The 23,063-nt window shown below is 42.6% G+C and overlaps 1 long non-coding RNA gene across 2 annotated transcripts; it reads left to right on the forward strand.

Moving 5' to 3' along the window:
* The first annotated feature begins 7,761 nt into the window (after window positions 1-7,761).
* On the forward strand, window positions 7,762-22,656 carry LOC122421482. 2 transcript variants are annotated; one of them, XR_006263496.1, is made up of 4 exons: window positions 7,762-8,103; window positions 8,853-9,011; window positions 12,953-13,123; window positions 16,697-22,656. It is a non-coding gene; the product is annotated as an uncharacterized LOC122421482 (long non-coding RNA). The 2 variants fall into 2 exon arrangements; XR_006263495.1 differs by lacking the exon at window positions 7,762-8,103 and adding an exon at window positions 8,131-8,496.
* The last annotated feature ends 407 nt before the right edge of the window (window positions 22,657-23,063 follow it).

Genomic DNA, 23,063 nt, shown 5'->3' on the forward strand with positions numbered 1-23,063 from the left:
AGGCTTTCTTATGTTTTCTGAATTATATATCATGAATTCTCTAATAAAAGATAAGAATATTTTCTAAAAGCCTACCAACATATTTTATATTCAAAAGATTCTCACTAGCACAAATTCTCTGATGCTAAACAACATTTGAGTAAAGAACTTTCTAAATTCCTTAAATTCTTAGGGATTGACAGCCATGTGGTTTCTCTGATGTGCTTTAAGGCCTTTATGTCTAAATGCCTTCCTGCATTTTTTACATTTAAAAGGTTTTTCAACAGTGTGTATCCTCTGATGTTCAGTAAGGAATGAATTAAGTTTAAAGGTGTTTTCACATTCCTTACGAATTCAAAGGGTTTCTCACCTGTATGAACGCTCTGATGTCCAATAAGTTTTCCATGTACAGTAAAGGCTTTGTCACATTTGTTACATTCATAACATTTCTCACTACTATGAATTCTCTGATGTTGAACAAGGTAAGAGCCAGAACTAAAGGCCTTCCCACATTCCTTATACTCATAGGGTTTCTCACCAGTATGGATTCTCCCATGTTGTACAATGTATGAGGCATGACTAAAAGCTTTGCACATGTTTTACATTCATAGGGTTTCACATCAGTGTGAATTTTCTGTTGTTGTATAAGATGTGCATGTACTCTAAAGGCCTTTCCACATTCCTTACACTCAGAGGGTTTCTCACTAGTATGAACCCTCTGATGTACAGTAAGTTGATAGCAACTAATAAAAACCTTGCCACACACCTGACATTCATAGAGATTCTCACCAGTATGAATTCTCTGATGCTGAACCAGCTATAAGCCAGTACCAAAGTCCTTACCACCCTCCTTACACTCAAAGGGTTTCTCACCTGTATAAAGCTTTTCATGTTGAACAAGGTATGAGGCTTGACTAAAGCCTTTTCCACATTCTTTGCATTCATAGGGCTTAACCCCTGCATGAATTCCCTGATGTGCATTAAGAAATGAACTAAGTCTAAAGGCCTTTCCACATTCCTTGCATTCAAAGGGTTTCTCACCAGTGTGAATACTCTGATGTCAAGTAAGCTGTCCATACACAGTAAAGGCCCTCCCACATTCCTTACACTCATAGGGTTTCTCACCTGTATGAATTCTCCGATGTTTAATAAGGGGGGGAGCTAGTGCTAAAGGTGTTCCCACATTCTTTACATTTATAGGGTTTTTCACAATATGAATTCGCTGATGTTGAACAAGGTATAAGAAGGTACTAAAGGCCTTTCCACATTCTTTACAGACAAAAGGTTTTTCACCAGTTTGAATACTCTGATGCCAAATAAGCTTTCCATGCACTATGAAAGTTTTCCTTTCATTCTTTACATTCATAGGGCTTCTCACAGTTATGGGTTCTTTGATATTGAACAAGGTATGAGCTACTATAAAAAGCTTTTCCACATTCCCTACATTCATAGGGTTTCTCACTAGTACACAGACTCTGATGCACAGTAAATTGATGGCAACTGCTAAAGGTCGTCTCACATTCCTTACATGCATTTGGTTTCTCACCAGTATGAGTTCTTCCATGCTTAACAAAGGCTGAGCCTCTAATAAAGGCTTTCCCAGATTCCTTACATTTTTAAGATTTCTCACCAACATGCAACCTCTGATGTACAGTTAGCTGATGTCCATTGCTAAAGTTCTCTCCACATTCTTTACACTGGTAGGTTTTTCCACTAGAACATGTTCTCTCATGTTGAACTTGCTTTGAGACTTGACAAAAACTCTCCCCATATTCCTGACATTCACTTCATTTCTCTCTATTAAAATTTCTCTGATGCAGAGCAAAAGATGCACATTTTTTTCATAGGTGAGAATTTCTTTATAGCTGATTATTTCATCCTTCAATGGAAAAATCTGAAAGAAAACAAAAAATTCCCAAATATTATATTTTCCTATAGGAGAAAAATTGGATTTCAATGGAAGGAACAAATTGAAAAGAGTATCCATTAAGAATAAGTAACCTAGATAATACTAAAATACTGTTACGAAAATTTTAAAAAAGGTCAAAGAGGAATGAAGAATGAGAGTATGTAAATTAGAAAGGCTGGTGATTAGCAACAAAGGTTTCATTTCAGATACTTAGATATGGATAAGAATCTCTGAAGAGCCTGTTAAAAAACTGATACTCAAGCACCATCGCAGATCCCATGAATCAAAACACACAGGGGACATTCCTGGGAACTAATATTGTTTTAACATTTCAAACATGTTTCTGGTATAGATGAAATTTCATTCCCCACCTCCTTTTATACTTTACACTTAGAAGAGAATGCGCATATCTTTCCATTAATAATATGGTCCCTGCTTACCTAATCAGGCCTCATATCAAGTCATAATTCCCTTTGTTCCCTATTTACCTCACTTGCCCCTTTCAGCACCTGGAATGTGTCACAAATTTTCTCATCTTTGGTTCCATCTGCAGGTGGCATCAACTCCTCCAAATCCTTTGGCACATGTTGTTTTCAGACTGGATCTTTCTCATCCTATATATGGTGGTGGTGGTTTAGTTGCTAAGTTGTGTCCAACTCTTATGATCCCATGGGCTGTAGCCTGCCAGGCTCCTCTGTCCATGGGATTCTCCAGACAAGAATACTGGAGTGGGTTGCCATTTCCTCCTTCAGGGGATCTTCCTGACCCAGGGATGGTTTCAAGGTAAAGCATCACTTCATCAGGAATACTGAAAACTGCTAACCTTGTCTAAGGATGTCCATGCCTTTCTTTTCTGTTCTAATGCTTCATTCTTGTCATTCCTACCTGTTTCAATTGCACAATTATTTCTCTTTGTTATGATTTTTATTTCCCCCAAACCTCCCTCTAGTAGATTAAGGCCCCCCTCTAGTATTAAGGCCTTCATGACCTTTGCTTTCATCATGCCTATGGAGATACTGCATCACATGGAAAAAGGTATATAATCAAGTTTATCCCATTAGCTGATATATCACAAGGTGATTATCCTGGATTCTCTGGGAAAGCCCTTCAAAGAGCTTTCTCTTGTCTCAGGAAAGAAAGGGAATCAAAGACATTCAAAGTGAGAGGATGAGACTTTGCCACCTGCTGGCTTGAAGACAGAGGGGGCCACATGGAAAGCATGAGAAAAGAAATTCTGCCAATAACCAGAAAGAGGTTGAAAGAGGACTCCATGTGCTAAGGAACTGCAGCCACAGCTGGTACTTTGTTTAGCCATCGCATGCTGAACTTCTGACCTACAGAACTATGTGGTAATAAGTAAGTATAGTTTTAGGCTACTAGTTTCTGGTAGTTTTTCACATAGTGGTAGACAGCTAATATACTTCCCAAGAGCAAGTCCAACCCCTGTTTCATTCAGCACTGAGTGGACAGATAACGCTCTAGCACAAAGTAGGAACTGATTACAAAAACAAAAACAAATACCTAGACTGAAGAAATGAATTAGGATATTATTAAAACACACTATTAAATCTATTGCTGATTCATGTCAATGTATGACAAAACCCACTGAATAAATAAATAAATTAAAAAAAAAAGAATAATTAACTGATAATCCATTAATATGAAATAGGGAATCCTTGAAAAAATAAACAGTTTCTGGAATGAGGCAGGGAAAATACAAGGTGAGCCTGAGGAAGTATGGAAAATTTCAAAGATTCATGGCTTTGGCCAAGAATTAGAGAAGACAACATAGAGCTCTGTGTGGCAAATACAATAACAAAAGGAGCACACATGATTATTTTGAATCATACATTCTTAATCTATGAGAATAAAAGGTGAATCCATGATAACTTCTGTAAAAGGATAGAAAAAGTAATTTTTAATCCTTTTCACTATTGAATAGCCTCGTACTTAGTATTTAACTACTAGTAAAGAATCAAATACTTTCTCTTCTGCTTTTCACTGGTACCCATATTTTCAAGATAACCAAAAAGTGCTAGTTTAAGAGATAAGAAATAGTTACAGAAGAAACAATTGTAACAGAAAGTGTGTGTTTTCTCAGTTGCTTCAGTGGTGTCTTACTGTTTGCAACCGAGTGGACTGTATCCCACCAGGCTCCTCTGTGGGGATTCTCCAGGCAAGAATACTAGAGTGGGTTCCCATGCCCTTCTTTAGGGGATCTTCCCCACCCAGCAATTGAACCCATGTCTCTTGCATCTCCTGCATTGCAGATGGATTCTTTACTGCTGAGCCACCAGGGAAGCCCAAGAAGTAGGAATAGAAAAAACAATAGTAACAGAATATCTTACTATAAATAATGATATTTTTTCTGATGAGGATTAACAGTCATTGTTAAAATCATTATGACAAGTTGCTAAAGAAATGAATACTCCTTGACAACAAAGTAAAAACATAGATTACTCTTTAGTCACAGGGAGAAAAATTATTTGAAATAATGCATGCATGGACTGTTTTCATTCTATTCCTGTGGTCAATTGTAATAATGAACAGAACCAGATGTCTTCTTAAAAATACATATCACCTCCTGTTATGTATTCCAGACAGAAACATTTACCTTTAACAACAAGGAGTATAGCACAGAGAACCAAATTCAATATCTTCTAATAACCTATAATGGAAAAGAATCTGGAAAACAACTAGATATATATGTGCATAACTGAAACACTTTGCTGTATACCTGAAACATTATAAATCAACTATACTTCAAGTAAAACAAAAGTTCTTTTTTTTAAGTTTACATTTAAAAAAATATTGTCATGCTATGTGATAAGCCCATAAGGGCATTTTGACCAAAATCAGGCCACTCAGATGGCCAGTAAAGATAAGCAGTGAATTTGTACACAAAAGTTGACTGGAAACTTGGACCAGATATGTTATCTCATTAAACTAAATAATAGCCTTAAGGATAAGTGTAATATGTTAGTCACTCAGTCATGTCTGACTCTTTGGGACCCCATGGACTATAGCCCACCAGGCTCCTCTGGCTATAAGTTTTCCCAGACAAGAATTCTGGAGTGGGTTGCCATTTCCTACTCCATTGGATTGAACCTGCTTGTCTGAATGTAAACTAGGCTGCACAGTTCTGCTGTGAACAGATTCTCCTTTCTCCATTCCTACATTCTAATTGAAAAAAGAGACCATGTCACCCAAACCAGAACTTGCTTTGTGGCTTCAGGATAAAATTAAACCATGGGAGAAGGAAAATATAAACAATATTCATCTGGCATTTACAAACATCTCAGTGGCTCAGTTTTCTCATCATTAAAATAGGGATTTTTAAGAATATCAGCTACTATATATGGTTTCCTTGAAGAATAAGAAAATTCAGTTAAAACACTAGGACAGAATAACTTCTTAACATGGGTTAGCTATTATTTTTGCAGAACAAATATTCTGCAATAATATTATATCTGTGCATGGAACAACGGACTGGTTCAAAATTGGGGAAGGGGTATGTCAAGGCTGTATACTGCCACCCTGCTTATTTATATTCAGAGTACATCATGCAAAATGCAGGGCTGGATGAAGCATGAGCTGGAATCGAGATTGCTGGGAGAAATATCAATAACCTCAGGTAAGCAGATGACACCACCCTTATGGCAGAAAGTGAAGAGGAACTAAAAAGCCTCTTGATGAAGGTGAAAGAAGAGAGTGAAAAACCTGGCTTAAAACTCAACATTCAAAAAACTAAGATCATGGTATCTGGTCCCATCACTTCATGGCAAATAGATGGGGAAACAATGGAAACAGTGAGGGACTTTATTTTCTTGGGCTCCAAAATCACTGCAGATGGGACTGCAGCCATGAAATTAAAAGACACTTGCTCCTTGGAAGAAAAGCTATGCCAAACCTAGACAGTGTATTAAAAAGCAGACACATCACTTTGCAGACAAAGGTCCATATAGTCAAAGCTTGGTTTTTCCAGTGGCCATGTACAGATGTGAGAGTTGGACCATAAAGAAGGCTGAGTGGCAAAGAATTGATGCTTTCGAATTGTGGTGCTGGAGAAGACTCTTGAGAATTCCTTGGATTGCAAGGAAATCAAACCTTATGGAAATCAACCCTGAATACTTACTGGAAGGACTGATGCTGAAGCTCCAATACTTTAGCTAACTGATGCAAAGAGGCAACTCATTGGAAAAGACCCTGATGCTGGGAGAGACAGAAGGCAGGAGGAGAAGGGGATGACAGAGATCAAATGGTTGGATTGGATGGCATCACTGACTCAATGGACATGAGTTTGAGCAAGCTCCAGGAGATGAAGGACAGGAAAGCCTGGTGTGCTGCAGTCCATGGGGTCGCAAAGAGTTGGACATGAGTGAACAACTGAACAACAAACATATATATGTGGAATCTAGAAAAATGGTTTAGATGAACGTGCTTGCAAAGCAGAAATAGAGACACAGACACAGAGAACAAATGTATGGATACTGGGGCGTGGGAGATTGAAATAGACACATATACACTACTTTGTATAAAATAGATAACTAATGAGAACCTATTGCAGAGCACAGGGAGCTCTACTCAATGCTCTGTGGTAATCTAAATGAAATCTGAAAAAGAGGAAATAAATGTATAGTTGATTCACTTTGCTACATAGCAGAAACTAACACAACATTTTAAAACAACTATACTCCAATTAAAAAAAAAAACTCTGTTTTTATTATAGATTGCTTATTGGTTATTTCCTACCACACAGGGATCCTCTAGCATGATGGCTAGGCCTGAAATTAATGAGCTCATGTAAGATGCTTTCACTTTATAACTCAAGACATCTTCTGGGTGGTTGGAATGGAAATTTCCCTTCAGAAGCCCAGGACTGCATGCATAAAGAGCCACTTCAGTAGAGTCTCTTTGAGACTGTTAGTTAGGAAGTTAGGCATAAGCAATGAGGGGAGGCCTGGCTGAAAGGGATGCAAGCAGATCTCTAAACTCCATCCCAGACACACCCAGGAGAGCTCACAGATGTGCCACAAAATAACCACGGAGACTTTTCAACTCCTGCACATGTGCCCTAGGTACACAGTGGATACAAAATGACCACAGGGACTTCCACAAGTAACCTTAGGCAGTTAGGAGTCCACTAAGGGCTCATGAATATTCTACATTTAATTAGAACAGACAGAATTATGGGAAGACATAAACAACACAACTTACTGTTATATAACTTATAATTGTCAATCAGCCTTAAGCATATGCCTATTTGCATTCTCTTTCATTGACTGGTGGTGGGTGCAAGCCCTACTTTGCACTGGGCATAACCAAAAGGAGGAGACTGGAAGTATAAAAGGAGGAAGCCAAGCAAGATCAATACAAAGGATGAAAAGAACTCCTTTGGCAATGTCAGACTAATAAAATAATCTGTTTCAGTTGAACTCAGCTATAACTTGTCTATTGTTCTACATCTTTTGGTCCATTACTTCAAGTTTTTGTACCTAGGAGACAACAACTGAGGAAGAGAAATAAACTAACCTGACAAGATCCTATGGACTGCAGCCCTCCAGGCTCCTCTGTCCATGGGGTTCTCTAGGCAAGAATACTAGAGTAGGTTGCCATGTTCTCCTCCAGGAAATCTTTTTGACTCAAGGATTGAACCAGTGTCTGTCTCCTGCATTGGCAGGTGGGTTCTTTACTACCAGCACCACCCGAAAGCCCAGGGCTGCATGGGAAAGAAGTTAAGATTTCATTGTGTCCAAGGGTAGATGTCGCTGGTACACTCCCACTGCTGATGAGGCCCCTTCTGGGTTGTCGTGACCTTCAATCATTGTTTAATCTTCCTTGACCTTCACTATCCCTTCCTAGTCTTTTCTAGGGTGCTCAGCTCAGCCTCCTTTGGGTCTGGATGGCACCCAGTCTGATCCGGGAGACTGCCTGCTCAGATGGCAATCAGAGAGTCAATTTCCACCCTGGACAACGGGTCTTAACTTTTCTGAGTGGCTGAACACCTTGGAACTGCCAGGAGACAGCACCGGCTTCATTTGAGAGTCCTGCCTGGACCGGGAGGAAAGGACTCCAAGGGGAAGCGTTCTGAGCGTTTGGGCTCAGAAACCGCCCCTTGGGGCGAAGGAAAAACCGGAAACCAAATGTCTTCACGACCTGCAATTGCAGAACTGTATTTGAACAGGAGTGCAAGTGGGGTACAGGCTCAAGGAAAGGTGGGTGGGTTGGTGGGGGCAGGGGGTGATCCAAGACTGTGGAGACGCTAATGATCTGTGACTGAGGAGAGGCCTTGGGGGCAGGAGGGCCGAGTGCCAAGATTGCTGAGAAGCGCAGTTTGCGCGTCGTGGGATCCTTGGAGTGGGCGGGGAACCTCAGAAGTTCCAGCCGCCGGCCCCTCCTCCGGAAGCACTCGTTGTTCAACGGATGTTGGGTGCCATCATAGGAATGGGCAAAACGGGAAACAGAGAAAGTGCGCGCACAGGGGCGCGAGGATATGACAACAAAAGGCAAAGGGCGAGGTCCAACGGCCCATCCCCGGCTGAACTCTCTGAGCTTTGGGCCTTTCCTGACCAAGTTACAGGCGCTTACTACCAAACGGGCCCCTCCAGGTGTGGAGACTGCCTGGACAGGACAGCGGAGGCTCACTTGGCAGCCAGCGTCTTTGAGCCTCCCGCCTTCCCCCTCGGTCCCTGTCTCCGGAGGCGGAGGCTGGAGCCACTCTGATCCTCCCAGCACAGGGAGCCCCGGGTAGAGGGAGGGCGAGAGCCCTGAAGCTCCTGGGGCAACCGGCGTCCGCCCAGGCAGCCCTGGAGGCCGCGGTGGGGGCGGGGGGGGGGGGGCGGGTGTGTGTGTGCTGAGGTGGGGAGGAGAGACCAGAGCAGCAGGGGCGTAAGACCCCTCAGCCTCTTCCTTTCAGGCAGCTGCTATAAAGGACACATTTTTCCTTCCTCTCCTCCTCATACAGTAGTTCAGAGCTCCCGACACTACCTCCTGGCTGGTCGTCTCCAGCCCCTCTCCATGCCGTGGTGCCAGGGAAAGGTATGAACCAGCAGCATTACCATCTGGGCACTGAAGCTTTCCGAGGTGAAACCTGGGACGCTGCTTTCCACAATATCTTTTCCTGGTAACCATGTTCTCTTTTCCTTTCTTCACATTTGATAAAACAGCATATAAGCCTTATACTTTTTTTTTTTTTAAGGTGGTATAGATGATAGCAGCAGCGCAGAATTTGAACCCAGTCGATCTGATTCTAGAGCTCCTGAATTTAACCACCTGGGCTGTGGCACCTCATCATGCCAGCATCACTTATAATTAAAAAAATTAGTCTTTATGGTACTTATTGCAAAATTCAGGCTTAAATTGAGAACACTAGGGAAAACCACTAGGCCATTCGGGTATGACCTAAATCAAATCCCTTACGATTATACAGTGGAGGTGACAAATAGATTCAGGGGATTAGATCTGGTAGACAGAGTGCCTGAAAAACTCCAGACAGAGGTTCATAACATTGTACAAGAGGCAGTGACCAAAATCATCCCAAAGAAAAAGAAATGCAGCAAGGCAAAATGATGGTCTGAGGAGGCTTTACAAACAGCTGAGAAAACAAGAGACGCAAAGGGCAAAGGAAAAGGGGGGCAATATGCCCAACTAATGCAGAGTTCCAGAGAATAGCAAGGAGAGATAAGAAAGCCTTCTTAAGCAAACAATGCAAAGAAATAGAGGAAAAGAGTAAAACGAGAAAGACTAGAGATCTCTTCAGGAAAATTGGAGATACCAAAGGAACATTTCATGCAAATATGGGCATGATAAAGGACAGAAACCACAAGGACCTAACAGAAGCAGAAGAGATTAAGAAGAGGTGTCAAGAATACACAGAAGAACTATACAAACAATATCTTCATGACCCAGATAACCACAATGGTATGATGTCTCACCTAGAGCCAGACATCTTGGAATGTGAAGTCAAATGAGCTTTAAGCATTACTAACTACTAACAAAGCTAGTGGAGGTGGTGGAATTCCAGCTGAACTATTTCAAATCCTAAAAGATGATGCTGTTAAAGTGCTGCACTCAATATGCTAGCAAATTTGGAAAACTCAGCAGTGGCCTCAATGCTGGAAAAGGTCAGTTTTCATTCCAATTCCAAAGAAAGGCAATGCCAAAGAATGTTCAAACTATTGCACAGTTGCACTCATTTTACATGCTAGCAAGGTAATGCTCAAAATCCTTCAAACTAGGCTTTAAAGTATGTGAACCTAGAACTTCCAAATGTCCAAGCTGGATTTAGAAAAGGCAGAGGAACCAGAGATCAAATTACCAACATCCGCTGGATGATAGAAAAAGCAAGGGAATTTCAGGGAAACATCTACTCCTGCTTCATTGACTATGCTAAAACCTTTGATTGTGTGGATCACAACAAACTGGAAAATTCTTAGAGATGAGAATGCCAGACCACCTTACCTGTCTCCTAACAACAGGTCAAGGAACAACAGTTAAAATCAGACATGGAACAATGGACTGGTTCAAAATTGGGAAAGGAGTACATCAAGGCTATATGTTGTCACCCTACTTATTTAACTTATATGCAGAGAGCACCATGCAAAATGCTGGGTTGGATGAAGCTCAAGTTGGAATCAAGATTCCCAGGAGAAACATCAATAACCTGAGATACGCAGATGACACCACTCTAATGGAAGAAATCAAAAAAGAACTAAGGAGCCTCTTGATGAAGTTGAAAGAGGAGAGTGAAAAAGCTGGCTTAAAACTCAACATTCAAAAAACCAAGATCATGGCATCTGGTCTCATCACTTCATGACAAATAGATAGGGAAAAAATAGAAACCGTGAGAGACTTTATTTTTTGGGGCTCCAAAATCACTGTAGATGGTGACTGAAGCCATGAAATTTAAAGACGCTCCTTCGAAGAAAAGCTATGACAAACCTAGACAGCATATTAAAAAGCAGAGACATTATTTTGCCAACAAATGTCTGTGTAGTCAAAGCTATGGTAGTCATGTATAGATGTGAGAGTTGGACCATAAAGAAGGCTTAGCACCAAAGAATTGATGCTTTTGAATTGTGGTGCTGGGAAAGATTCTTGAGAGTCCTTTGGACAGCCAGGAGATCAAACCAGTCAATCCTAAAGGAAATCAACCCTGAATATTCATTGGAAATACTGATGCTGAAGCTGAAGCTCCAATATTTTGGCAAACCTGCTGGAAAGAGCCATCTCATTGGAAAAGACTTATGCTGGAAAAGATTGAGGGCAGGAGGAGAAGGGGGCAACAGAGTATGAGATGGTTGGATAGCATCTTTGACTCAATGGACATGAGTTTGAGCAAACTCTGGGAGATAGTGAAGGACAGGGAAGTCTGATGTGCTGCAGTCCATGGGGTCGCAAAGAGTTGGACTTGACTTAGCAACTGAACAACAGCAAAACTTTTCTCTCAGCAATGTTTGTAATACAGATCAGCTAATTACAACCTAAAAGAAGAATATGTGAGATCATATATTTGCATGTGTTCGTGCTCAGTTGCATCCAACTCTTTGTGACCCCATGGACTGTAGCCCACCAGGCTCCTCTTTCCATGGGATTTCCAGGAAAGACTTTTGGAGTTGGTTGTTATTTCCTCCTCTAGGAGATCTTCCTGACCTAGGGATCGAACCCATGTCTCCTGGCTCTTCTGCGTTGGCAGGTGGATTCTTTACCACTGAGCCACTAGGAAGCCTGAGATTAAAATGTTCACCACAAAATTTATGTTATTTGCTATCTGGCCATTTCATAGAAAGCTTGCCTGTGCTATAGTTTTCTGTATACAGGTCTTACTTAGCTTTTTGCTAACTTATTCCTAAGTGTTTTCCGGGATTTAGAAATGTTAAATAATGTCTTTAAAATAGTTCATTGGTAGTACAGAGAAAATATATTTATCTATCTAAATCTATCTATCTAATGTTAACCAAAAATTCAGAAATGGAGACTTAATTGAAATAATAAGCTTTTATTTGTGGTTTGTTATGACTGCAGCCCATGAGGAGGTTTATAAAGGCAAAAAGAGAAAAAAGATTATGTAAATTATGTGCCAAGAATTAAGATTGGAGCTGGCACAAAGTAAGGGTGTTTGTAAAGCAAGAATAGGTTGAGGTCTGAAATGATTACCCAACTGCAAAAGTTGGGGGGTTGGCATGGAAAGAGACTTTGAAACTATGAGGTTGCAGCTAGTAGCTTTTAGTAGATATTGTTTTGAAAAAGTCTAGTGGTGTCCCTGAGTTTGATATAGTTCAGAGAACATTTAAATTCCCAGAGATGCAAGAATGTGTTTAAATTGACTTTCACAATGGCCACCCAGCTCCATTTTGGATGTCTGAACCAGTTACACCATTCTGACTTTTAAATGCTTTTAAAAAGCATTTAATCATCATTTGCAACTAGGCTATAACTGCATGTTTGTTCCAGGAGTTTTATATGATGATTCTTTGATTTTTCTATACAGATGATCATGGCTCTAAAAAACAAACAAACAAACAAACAAAAAAAACCCAGTTTATCTCTTTTCTTAATCTGTATACCTTTTATTTTATTTTGTTGCCTTACTGCATTAACTAGTATTTCAGTATGGTGTTGAGAAGGAGTGGTGGGAAGGGAAATCTTTGCCTTGTTTCTGATCTTAGTGAAAAAAACTTGAGGTTTCTCACTGTTAGGTATGCTGATAGCTTTAGGTTTTTGTGATATTCTTTACCCGGTTGAGGAAGGTCCTTTCTATTCTTAGTTTACTAAAAGAAAGTGTAGTTGCTCAGTCTTGTCCGACTCTTTGCGACCCTATGGGCTCCTCCATCCATGGGATTTCCCAGGCAAGAATCCTGGAGTGGGTCGTCACTTCCTTCTCCAGGGGATCTTCCGGACCCAGGGATCAAACTTGGGTCTCCCGCATTGCAGGCAGATTCTTTACCGTCTGAGCCACCAGGAAATCCCGAGTTCGCTGAAAGTTCTGATTTCAAATGGGTGTCAGAGTTTGTCCAGTGCTGCTTCTGCATCTATGGACCTGACCATTTGATTTTTCTTTTTTAGCTTGATGATGTGATGGATTGTATTACTTAATTTTCATCTTGCTGCTGGACTGGTTGTTGCCATCTCTCCCGTCACGACCTCTGCTGCCACTTCCTGTGCTCTGTCGCCTGCTCCATGGTCCAGTCTACCCACTTTTGGGTGCACAGATGGATGGATCGCTCAGGTGTCCTGGTATGCTGGGCAGAAGCATTTTTTCCCCTCAGTTTTAGAGATCTGATGAGTTGTAAATCAAAGGGGAGAGAAAAAAAGAACAGGTCTCACTATCATGATGCTGATGTCACTCCTTTAGATGTTGAACCAGCCTTCCATGACTGGGCTAAATCCCACTTGGTCATGGTGTGTAATACTTTATATGCTTGTTAAGTCACTTCAGTCTTGTCTAGCTCTTTGCGACGGCTTGGAGTGTAGCCCTCCAGGCTCCTCTGTCCATGGGACTCTCCAAGAAAGAGTACTGGAGTGGGTTGTCATGCCCTCCTCCAAGGGATTTTCCCGATCCAGGAATCGAACCTGCATCTCGTGTCTTCTGCATTGGCAGGTGCTTCTACGCTAGCACCATCTGGGAAGTCCAATACTTTATATACATTGTTGGATGTGGTTTGCTTATAGTTTGTTGAGAATTTTTAGGTCTATGTTCATGAGACATTGTTCTGAAATTTTCTTGTCATAGGTATCTGATTTTGGTGTTAGGGATGCTGGCATCAGAGAGTGGGTTGAGGAAGTCTTTTCTCTGCTTCTGTCCTCTAAAGTAGATTGTAGAGAGTTGATATAATTTCTTTCTTAAATGTCTGGTAGAGTTCCAAGAATACCCATTTGGGCTTCAGGCTTTGTGTTTTGGAAAGTAACTAACTATTGAATTCATTTCCTGAAGAGATTTAGGCTTATTCAAATGGTCTGTTTCTTCTTGTGTGAATTTTGGCAAATTGTGTCTCTTGAGTAATTGGTCCATTTCATCTAGTTTATCAAATTTGTGGGCATAGATTTGTTTATGGTATTCCTTTATTATCCTTTTAATGACCATGTAATCTTAACAATGTTTCCTCTTTCATTTCTGGTATGTCTCTGGGGAGGCCTCCTTCTGAATGGGTCTCCATAGAATTGTTAACTTTTCAGACTTGTCCACACTGAGCTTCCAGAAGCTTGTCAATGACAGTTCAGATTTTCCTTCTCTGGCACTGGTTCCCACAGTGGTTTCTGCTCCCGAGTCTTTGTTCTAGTAAGCTGTGACTCCTCCTCGGATTCACCTGTCTCTCCAGTCTTAGGGACAGTGGTTTGCCCTGTGGGCTCACCTCTTTCCCAGATCGAAGAAAATTTGTTGATTTTTCAGTCTGAGCTCTTTCCTTGTTAGGACAGAGTGGCAACACCCAGGCTCCTTAAATGTGAAACTTGAAGTCTCCTTGTCTTCTTCTTTTTTTAAAAAAATAGTCCATAGTCTGGCCATCCAGGCATGGACTATGGTTATTTTATTTTATTTTCTTGCACAAAATGGCTTGTAGGATCTTAGTTCCCCAACCATAGATCAAACCTGGGCCCTCAGCAGTAAAAATGCAGAATCCCAAACAACCGACCATGACAGAATTTCCTCGTCTTCATTTTTGGAAGGAGTTTCTGAAGAATTGCTTATTAATTCTAAGTTTTATCTGCTCTTTATCTGTCCTTGTTTGCTCCCACATCCCTAATAAGCACTTCAGCTTTAACATATAGTCTTTGTCTTTCCTTCTGTATTGTAAATTCCTTTGGGGCAAGAGATGTCTTTAAACTCTGTATTATTCGGCCCAGCAGAATGTTTAGTACAGAATCATCACTGGATAAATAACAAAACATATAACAGCTGAGGAAAATGGTGTTTTTCTTTTTCTCCCAGCTTCAGATAGTTCTTATAACAGACAAATTGTCTTAGACAAGAAATATTTTCAAGAAATAAGTCTAGTGGAGACAGCAGGATTGTATAGTCAGCCAGATCTGGGTGTCGCTGTTGTTCAGTTGCTCAGTTGTGTCCGACTCTTTGTTACCCCATGGACTGCAGCACGTCAGGCTTCCCTGTGAAATTATTACTATTGGGATTTGCTGTTTTAGGCCTTTAGAGTAATGCCAGAAACCAATTATTTTTCCAAATTGGTCTTTTCCAGTTATTTCCTTGAAAGAAGGAACTTTTCTGATTTTTATGGAGCATGAAAACATTTCCAGTATAATATGTGATATCTTAAACCTAAAACTGTAGTGCTTACAGAGTGGCTGTGAGAGCCTAGATGCCACATCCATCCTCTCTGGTAGAGTTATGAATATGTGGGGATGAATTGCCTAAGTCTAAATGAAAGAGAAAGACACAGATGAGACATTTGATTATCTTTAAAAGCCCAGAATTGTTAACTGTGTTTCCCTGAAACACACTTCAGTGTGATTTCACACTTCAGTGAAATCAGAGGGATGGGAGAGGAGCATAGAGGGAAGAGGCAAGAGAGGCTCACCACTCTCTTCTCTGAGCTTCAGTTCCTCATGGGTTGCCATCCCTCACATTTAGAATATTTAGATTTCAGGGACTTCCCTGGTAGTCCAGTGGTTAAGACTTGGCACTGCCAGTGTAGGGGACACAGGTTGGATCCCTGGTCTGGGAACTAAGACTCCACATGCCATACAGAGCGGCCAAATTTTTTAAATTTTTCAATAAAATATGGAGATTTCAGATTCAGCATATGCAGTTGTAGAGTATGGCTATACCACATCTTATTTTTAGTATATATATATTTATTTATATATATTTCATGTATAAACTTTATATTATAGTCTTGTTCTTATTCATTGAGCCTTTGCTCATATATCTTTGCTCTTTTACCCAACTGCAGAGGAAAAATTCCCTTGCATGACTGGTGATGTGTTGAGCCTGATTTGACTTTTCAGAGTTCTGTAGTTCAGCAAATAGGATGCAGTATAGCCACACCATATATATATGTGTATGTGTGTTTATAGGGGCTTCCCTGATAGCTCAGTTGGTAAAGAATCAGCCTGCAATGCAGGAGACCCTGGTTTGATTCCTGGGTCGGGAAGATTCACTGGAGAAGGGATAGGCTACCCACTCCAGTGTTCTTGGGCTTCCCTTGTGGCTCAGCTGGTAAAGAATTGGCCTGCAATGAGGGAGACCTGGGTTTAATCCCTGTGTGTATAATATAGATATATAACTGGTTTTGTATAACTTTAAAAAATATATATGACTGACTTTATATATATTTATATATATATATATATATGAAGGAAATGGCAACCCACTCCAGTACTCTTGCCTGGAAAATCCCATGGACGGAGGAGCTTGGTAGGCTACAGTCCATGGGGTCGCAAAGAGTCGGACACGACTGAGCAACTTCAAGTGTAATATATATATATATGTATACACACATATATATATGTATATAGGCTTCCCTGGTGGCTCAGTGGTGAAGAATCTACCTGCAATGCAGGACCACAGGAGACATGGGTTTGATCCTTGGGTCAGGAAGATTATTATATATATATACACACACACACACACACACACACACACACACACACACACACACACATAATCTAAGAAAGAATGGGCATTTTGAGGCAAATGGGTAAGGCAAAGGTGGGGGCAGCTTTAAGCTGCAAGAGGATACTGTCCATCCAAGACCAGAGGAAAACTAGCCTTTAGCTTGAACTGGCCAGGCTAACAGTTGAAACCAGGTATGAATGACATGGTTGATACTTATGATCTCTTTCTTCTCTCTACAGTGGAACTTTGCGAGGCCAGTGTGTTGACTTCTGACCAGTCTCATCTGAAACCACATCCTTTTGCACATACATAAGCACTCTGAGGTATTGGGCCTCCAGCTTACTCTAGGAGGACAGAGGCCAGATTAAGTTTGTTTGACATAACTAGAAGGGGCTGAGCCTCTTCCCAGAAGAGCAAAGTCCATTCATGGTAACTACTATCAACTACGTTTTCTAGATAGCATTTGCTTCTAGTTGCAGAGACATTGTTTCTTTCAGCAGAAGAAAATGTGTGGATTGGTGATCCAATACTTCTATCTCCAAAGAAACGTGGATGGGTGATAAAAGTGCCCCGAGGTGAGATTGCTGATTGCCGTGGCCATTTCAGAGCTTCGTTTGCTCTGAAAGATACCAGGAAAGTTACTCACGTTTGTGTTTTTAGTAGTATTCCTAAATACTACTGTGTATATAGTATTATACAGTATACTGTGTATATAGCCTCCACATTAGAGGGAGTGTTCTGGGTGGGGCCCAGGTATTCTGAGTGACGGTAAGAATAGACATAGCTTCCTAAAAGTGTATGGTGTTGTTCCATTAGATTGTGGTCTGACCATGAGCACCCAGCCAGTCTGAATTGTGGCGGGAACATAAATATCTAGAAGCATAGGTATGGTGCTACCTTTTCCCATCATATAACCTGTGCTCTGAACTATGTGCCCCAAGTACTCTTGACGGTTGCCCTTCCAATCACAGATATGATGCTGGCCCATCAGACAGCAAAAGATGTGCTGTGTCCAGATGGGCACGAGGTGTCTGGTGGAAGGCAGGGACAGCAATGTCTTCTGGCATGTGTTTCTTCTCAGTGGTGCAGACTTCTCCTGGAGTAACAGATTTGCTCTTGGCTGGGTGGGCCCAAGTATTCAGATCAGATGCAGAAAGAGAAGATGCTAAACACTGGGATGGTGTTGGCCCTTCCTGTTGCAAAATACATGCTCTGTCCAGGTGGGACACAGGAGTTCTCACTGTAGGTAGGGACATAAAGACCTCTAAGCATAGGTGAAGTGCTCACCCTTTTGATGGCTATAGACTATAGGCACAAAAAGAAGTGTCTCCAGCACAGTTATGGTTCTATATCCTTATCTGCAACAGATGTACCCTGGCTGGATGGGTCCCAGGCAATCTGAACACATGGAAGGACAGAAGTGTCTTCTGGCGCATGTTCCTTCTCAGTGATGCTCTCATCCTGTGGTAGCAGGTGGCTGGGCTGACTCTAGGTGTTCTTATTATAGGCAGGAAGGAAAGTATCTCCCAAGACAGATTTGCTCTCAGTAGCGCTGGCTTCTCCAATTGTAACAGGAGTATAGTAGGCTGACAGGACCCTGGTGCTCAGGTCTAGGCCTTCTTCCCCCAAATTAGCTGTGGTTCTGGGTGTCCCACTTGGCCTTGCTCCAAAGCTGAGTGTTTCAGACATGGAACTGGGGCCTGGACATAGACAATGACCCCAAAGCTGCCACTACCCACAGGTGCTGAAAATCCCTTAAATGCAAATGGTTCTCAAGGGATGTTGGCAAAAAGTGAGCCGCAGTCCTCAATACTGTGCATTCTGGTGGCAGTTCCAGAGCAAGAAAGAGTGAAATGAGGTGAAGTGCCACCAAAGGCTGGTTTGTTGTCCACAGGGATGTCAGAGTTAGAACATGGGATGTCAAACTCCCTAAAGCTGAGTTGTGCTACTTTGGGGTTCCAGGGATGCAGTAGACACTAAGTGGGAGGATTAACTGGGGCAGCCGGGTTTCCCAAAGGGACAGAGCTCTTAAAGCTGTCAAGAGGAGGCAAGAAGATAATAGACTGGGAGTTGGTTATGGTATCCACATCAATTTCATCAGAGTCAAAGACAGGCTTGGATGCCATGTCCGAAGAGGTGCTGGTTATTGGATTGAGGTGACTGCAGAATCAGTGGTAGGTGAGCCAGAAAAGACAAGGGACACTGGGGAGAGTGACTTATTCTGCTGCCCATATAGATCCCCAGCTGAACGATGGCTCCTGCCCCAAAGGGAAGTTTGAAAATTCAGGTAGGGCTGCGGACCATAAAAGCAGGTGGGCAAGTGGTGACTGACCTTTGCAGGGCATATCTGCTCTGTACTGGGATAGACCTGGTAAAATGCCAGGGAGCTCACACAGAGGAAGTGATTGCAGAAGCAGTGATGGACTGGTTGACGAAGTCTGGGATGCTCATGAAAGGGATTTGAAGAGAAGTCTGTAAAAAAAGAGGGAGGAGAATCCACCCACCTAGGTGAAGGTGATTCAGTTCTACAGAAGGTAGGCTTTGAGGAGAGGAGGGAGGTGTCAGGAGGCATGGTGAGAGCAGAAGACCCTGCGAAACTATGACTGAGGGGCTAGATTGCTGAGAGCATCTGTTCCTTCTCGTTAGTACCTGGAACCCCACATATGGGTTGGAATCTGGAGTGAGGGACAGCAGCAATAGCAAAAGAAGGAGAGTTTGAAATTGTGCATCTCATTTCATGACTGATATCTGGTGTGGGGGCTTAGTGACAGGTCAGTCAAATCAGTGGCTGCTAATGGGGTGGTCTCTGGAATCTGCAAGGGGAGAGTGGCCAGTGGCAATGGAACTACAGTCCCTGGCAACTAACAGCGCAAGGGAACAGGCAGGTTGAGTGGCAGGCTATCAGCGGTGGCCTCAGTTTTATCCTATGGTTTTGGTGGTGCTGTGTTCTTCTCCAAGCCCAGGTCTTCAGCAATGACCGTACGCTGGAAGGTGGGACACAGGGCCTCTCGCTCGATCCCACGACAGCGGTAGTAGCCGCAATGGTGGCAGCAGTAGTGGCATTGCTGTGCTCTGTTTACAGAGCCCACAACTGACAGATGTGGGTTGAGAATTTCTCCTTGACACTGTATCTGAAAGCCTTCCTCTCTGAGTCTACTTCTTTGACTTCAGTAAAGCTGAAGAACTGAGTCAGTGCTCTTCATCAAGCTTTCTCAACCACTCTGGCCATAGGAAGCAGACTGTGGCTGGGCCAGACAGGCCAGCTGCACTTGGATCACTCTTGCAAAGAGGCCAGAAGCCTCCAGTGGGGCTGTGTGGTAGGGCCTTTGGGAAATGAGCTCGTAAAGATGCCGGTGATATCTTACCTAAGCTCTCTTCTTGAAATAGAGGTTTCCCTTCAGAGGCTCAGGACTGCTCCCAAATACATGACAACTTGTCACCAGGAGCCGAGGTGCTGGTGGTATACTTTTATTGCTGTAAGGACCCCTTTTCTGAAAGTCCTGTGTTTTGGACACTTTTTGATTCCTTCCTCCTTAGATATTCCCTTCTTTCACATTCCCAGTGTCTTCAGCTCAGTCTCCTCTAAGTCAGGCTTTGGAGGGTGATTGGATAGCCCAGAAGGAGAGTCAGTTTGTACCCCTGAGGGAAAATATTGACCATTTCTCAGTGGCTAGACTTTTTGAGATACAAGCAGACACCAGAGGCTTCTTCAGAGAGCCCCCTCCCACCCAATTCAGGACCCTCAGAGAGGAGCACTGAGGCTGTCTCATCTGATACTGCCTCTTAAGTAACATGGAGGGGCAGAGGCACTGGATTCACATAGAACTGCCTAAGAAAAGGGCCAGGAGAGAGACAGGACAGTGGGATTCCCTCAGCCAGAAAGGAAACACAGGTGTAACCAGGGGTAGGGAAGGGGCCGGAGTGAAGCTTGCTGAGCAGGTTGCCCACAAGGGGCAGTTCGTGCACTGTCTGATCCTGGGAGCATAGAGTTCACGACTTGGGAGAGTTCTTTTAGCGACCTGCTCCTCCAACGTAAAGCATGCACTGTTCGATCTGATGCTTTAGACACAGGAACATGTGAGAGAGAAAGAGCACCAGCTGGGCACACACCAGCAAATGGCATAAGGAAAAAGTGCCAAAGGCAAAGGATGAGGCCCAGAGGCCAAACCCCAGCAGGACCTTCTAGAGCTTTCTGACTTTCTGCTGCTGGTTACAAGTGTTTGGTTTGACAAGGTTGTTCAGTACTATAACTTCCAAGAGCCTGCATACCTGTCATCCCCAGGTATGTGTCCCCACGTCTGTGCGCACTTCAGTGCCTGACTCGAGGGCAGCAGAGGCTGCCTGTGCCTGAAGGTCCACCAGACCTTTCTCTGTCATCACTAGTGGGCAGAGTCTGCTCAAAGCCAGAGCAGGAGAGGAGCCTAGATCCTACCAGTGTGGGGGCCTTGTCTGTGGAAGGCTGGGGCAGAGAGACTGAAGTTGGGAAGATGGGGGTGGGGGAGGGGTGGGAGCGGGGTGGGAGGGCGGGATGCTCAGCCCTAGCCTTGTCTCATGTGGTTACTGTGAATCCAGACATCGTGGGACGGCTACAGCAGGGCACATGCTGAGACATGTGGGGGGGTGGGCGGGGGGTGATGAATTTACCCCAGCCTCTTCCTTTCGGATGCCCCCAGTTAACTCCTGCAACCCCGCCTGCCCCCTCTGTGATGGTAGGTCAAGGCTCCGAATACTGCCTCCTCCAGAGGCCACTCCAGCTCCACTCCAGCTCCTGGAGTCAGGTGTGCCTTTTCTGTGGCCACCCTGGAGAGGCAAGATCCATGCGCCTCACCAGCTGGACTGTGAAGGTTTCTCACGCAGAGATGTGGCTGTTGCACAACACATTCTCTCCTGGCAGGCAGTTTCTCTTAGTTTTACAAATTTGGTAAAACAGCATTTAAGCCTTAGGCTGTTTCGCAAGTCACACGGTAGTTAGTAGCTCAGCTAGAATTTGAGCTCAGGCTGATTCCAGAGCTCACAAACTTAACCACCAGCCTATGGTACCTCCTCTGCAGGAACGCATCATATATTTCCATTTTTGATACTTAATGTACGGTTTCCCTGTAATGAACACTGTCACTGCCTATGACAAAGTCTTCTTGGGCTCACCTCATATGTCAGCCATTGGCCACAATGAGCTCCAGTCTCCCAGGAGATGTAGGATAGTTACTGTCAGTTGGCGACACATCCGCATGATGCAGTTGTCTTTTATATGAGCCTGGCAGCAAACTCCACAACTGTGAGAGATCTTCTCCCATGTGCATGGACCCCGGGCACACCAAGTGGGTGGTGGATCCATCCTGGCCACCTACAAGCCTTCATGCCCCGAGGGAACCAGTCACTGTTATAATTTATGATTCCATACACTAGCTTTCAGTGTATGATGAACTGAGATGAACAACTTAACTAGCTTTTCTAGTCCACAAGAGTATGGTATAACTTTCCCTATACTTAGGTCTTTTAAAATACTTATTTTGCTGCACAGGGTCTTAGTTGTGGCATGTGGGACCTTAATTCCCCAACCCGGGATGGAAACCAGGCCCCCTGCATTGGGAGCATGGAATCTTAGCCACTGGACCACCAGGGAAGTCTCTCCCTATATTTAGGTCTTTTGAAAAAAATTTCTCTCATAATATTTTGTAGCAGGGTTCCATAAATTCCAGCTTGTTGGTCAAATTTGATCCACAGCATGTGGATGAGTAGTGAGCAGGGAGTGCTCATTGTCCCAATGAGCTTAAAATGGTATTAACATTTTAAAAACATTGTGAAAACAAAGTAAAACAGAGGAATATACAACAGAGACCATACATAAACTGCAAAGCCTATAATGATTCCTGTTTGGTCCTTTAGAGCAAAAATTTGCTAACCCCTGTTTTGTATTAATAGTTTTGGGTGCCTAGGTCTTGTACAGTGTTTGCTAATTTGTACTTTAGTTATTTATGAGGGCTTAAAAATGCTATTGTAAATGGTATCTTTTAAGTTTTAGCTTTCAGTTGTTTACTGGTAGCATAGAGAATATAGAATTGGTTTATATATTGATTTTTGTAGGCTGGAAACTTGTTAAAATCACTCTGTACTTCTGGTAGTATCTTTGTAGATTTCTCATGATTTTCTACATACACATTCATGACTTCTGTGAATAAAGAGAGTTTTTAAAATCTTTTTTATCTGTATTTTATTACCTTTATTTTTTTTCTGACATCTAGTAAAATATCAAATACTGATGGAGAACAATGGACATGCTTTCCAGGTCCCAGATCTTAAGGGAAAAGTGTTCAATACACTGTTAGCTGGGTTCTTTGTATATTTGCTTCATCACATAAAGGAAATTCCTCCAATGTCTGTCTGGCTGAGAGATTTTTTTGATAGGGGTTGGTATTACTCTGCACAAACATTTGAAATAATCATATGGCCTCTTCCCCTTTATTCTCCTAATATGGTGAATTACATTGACTGGTTTTTGAATGTTAAACCAACCTTGATTCCTGAGACAAACCCCATCCAAAGGGCTGGTCATGTTAGATCACCCTCTTGTATTTGGTTGGATTTGATTTCCTAAATTTCATTGAA

This window comes from Cervus canadensis, chromosome 18, assembly GCF_019320065.1.
Source record: "Cervus canadensis isolate Bull #8, Minnesota chromosome 18, ASM1932006v1, whole genome shotgun sequence".
Classification (NCBI taxonomy): domain Eukaryota; kingdom Metazoa; phylum Chordata; class Mammalia; order Artiodactyla; family Cervidae; genus Cervus; species Cervus canadensis.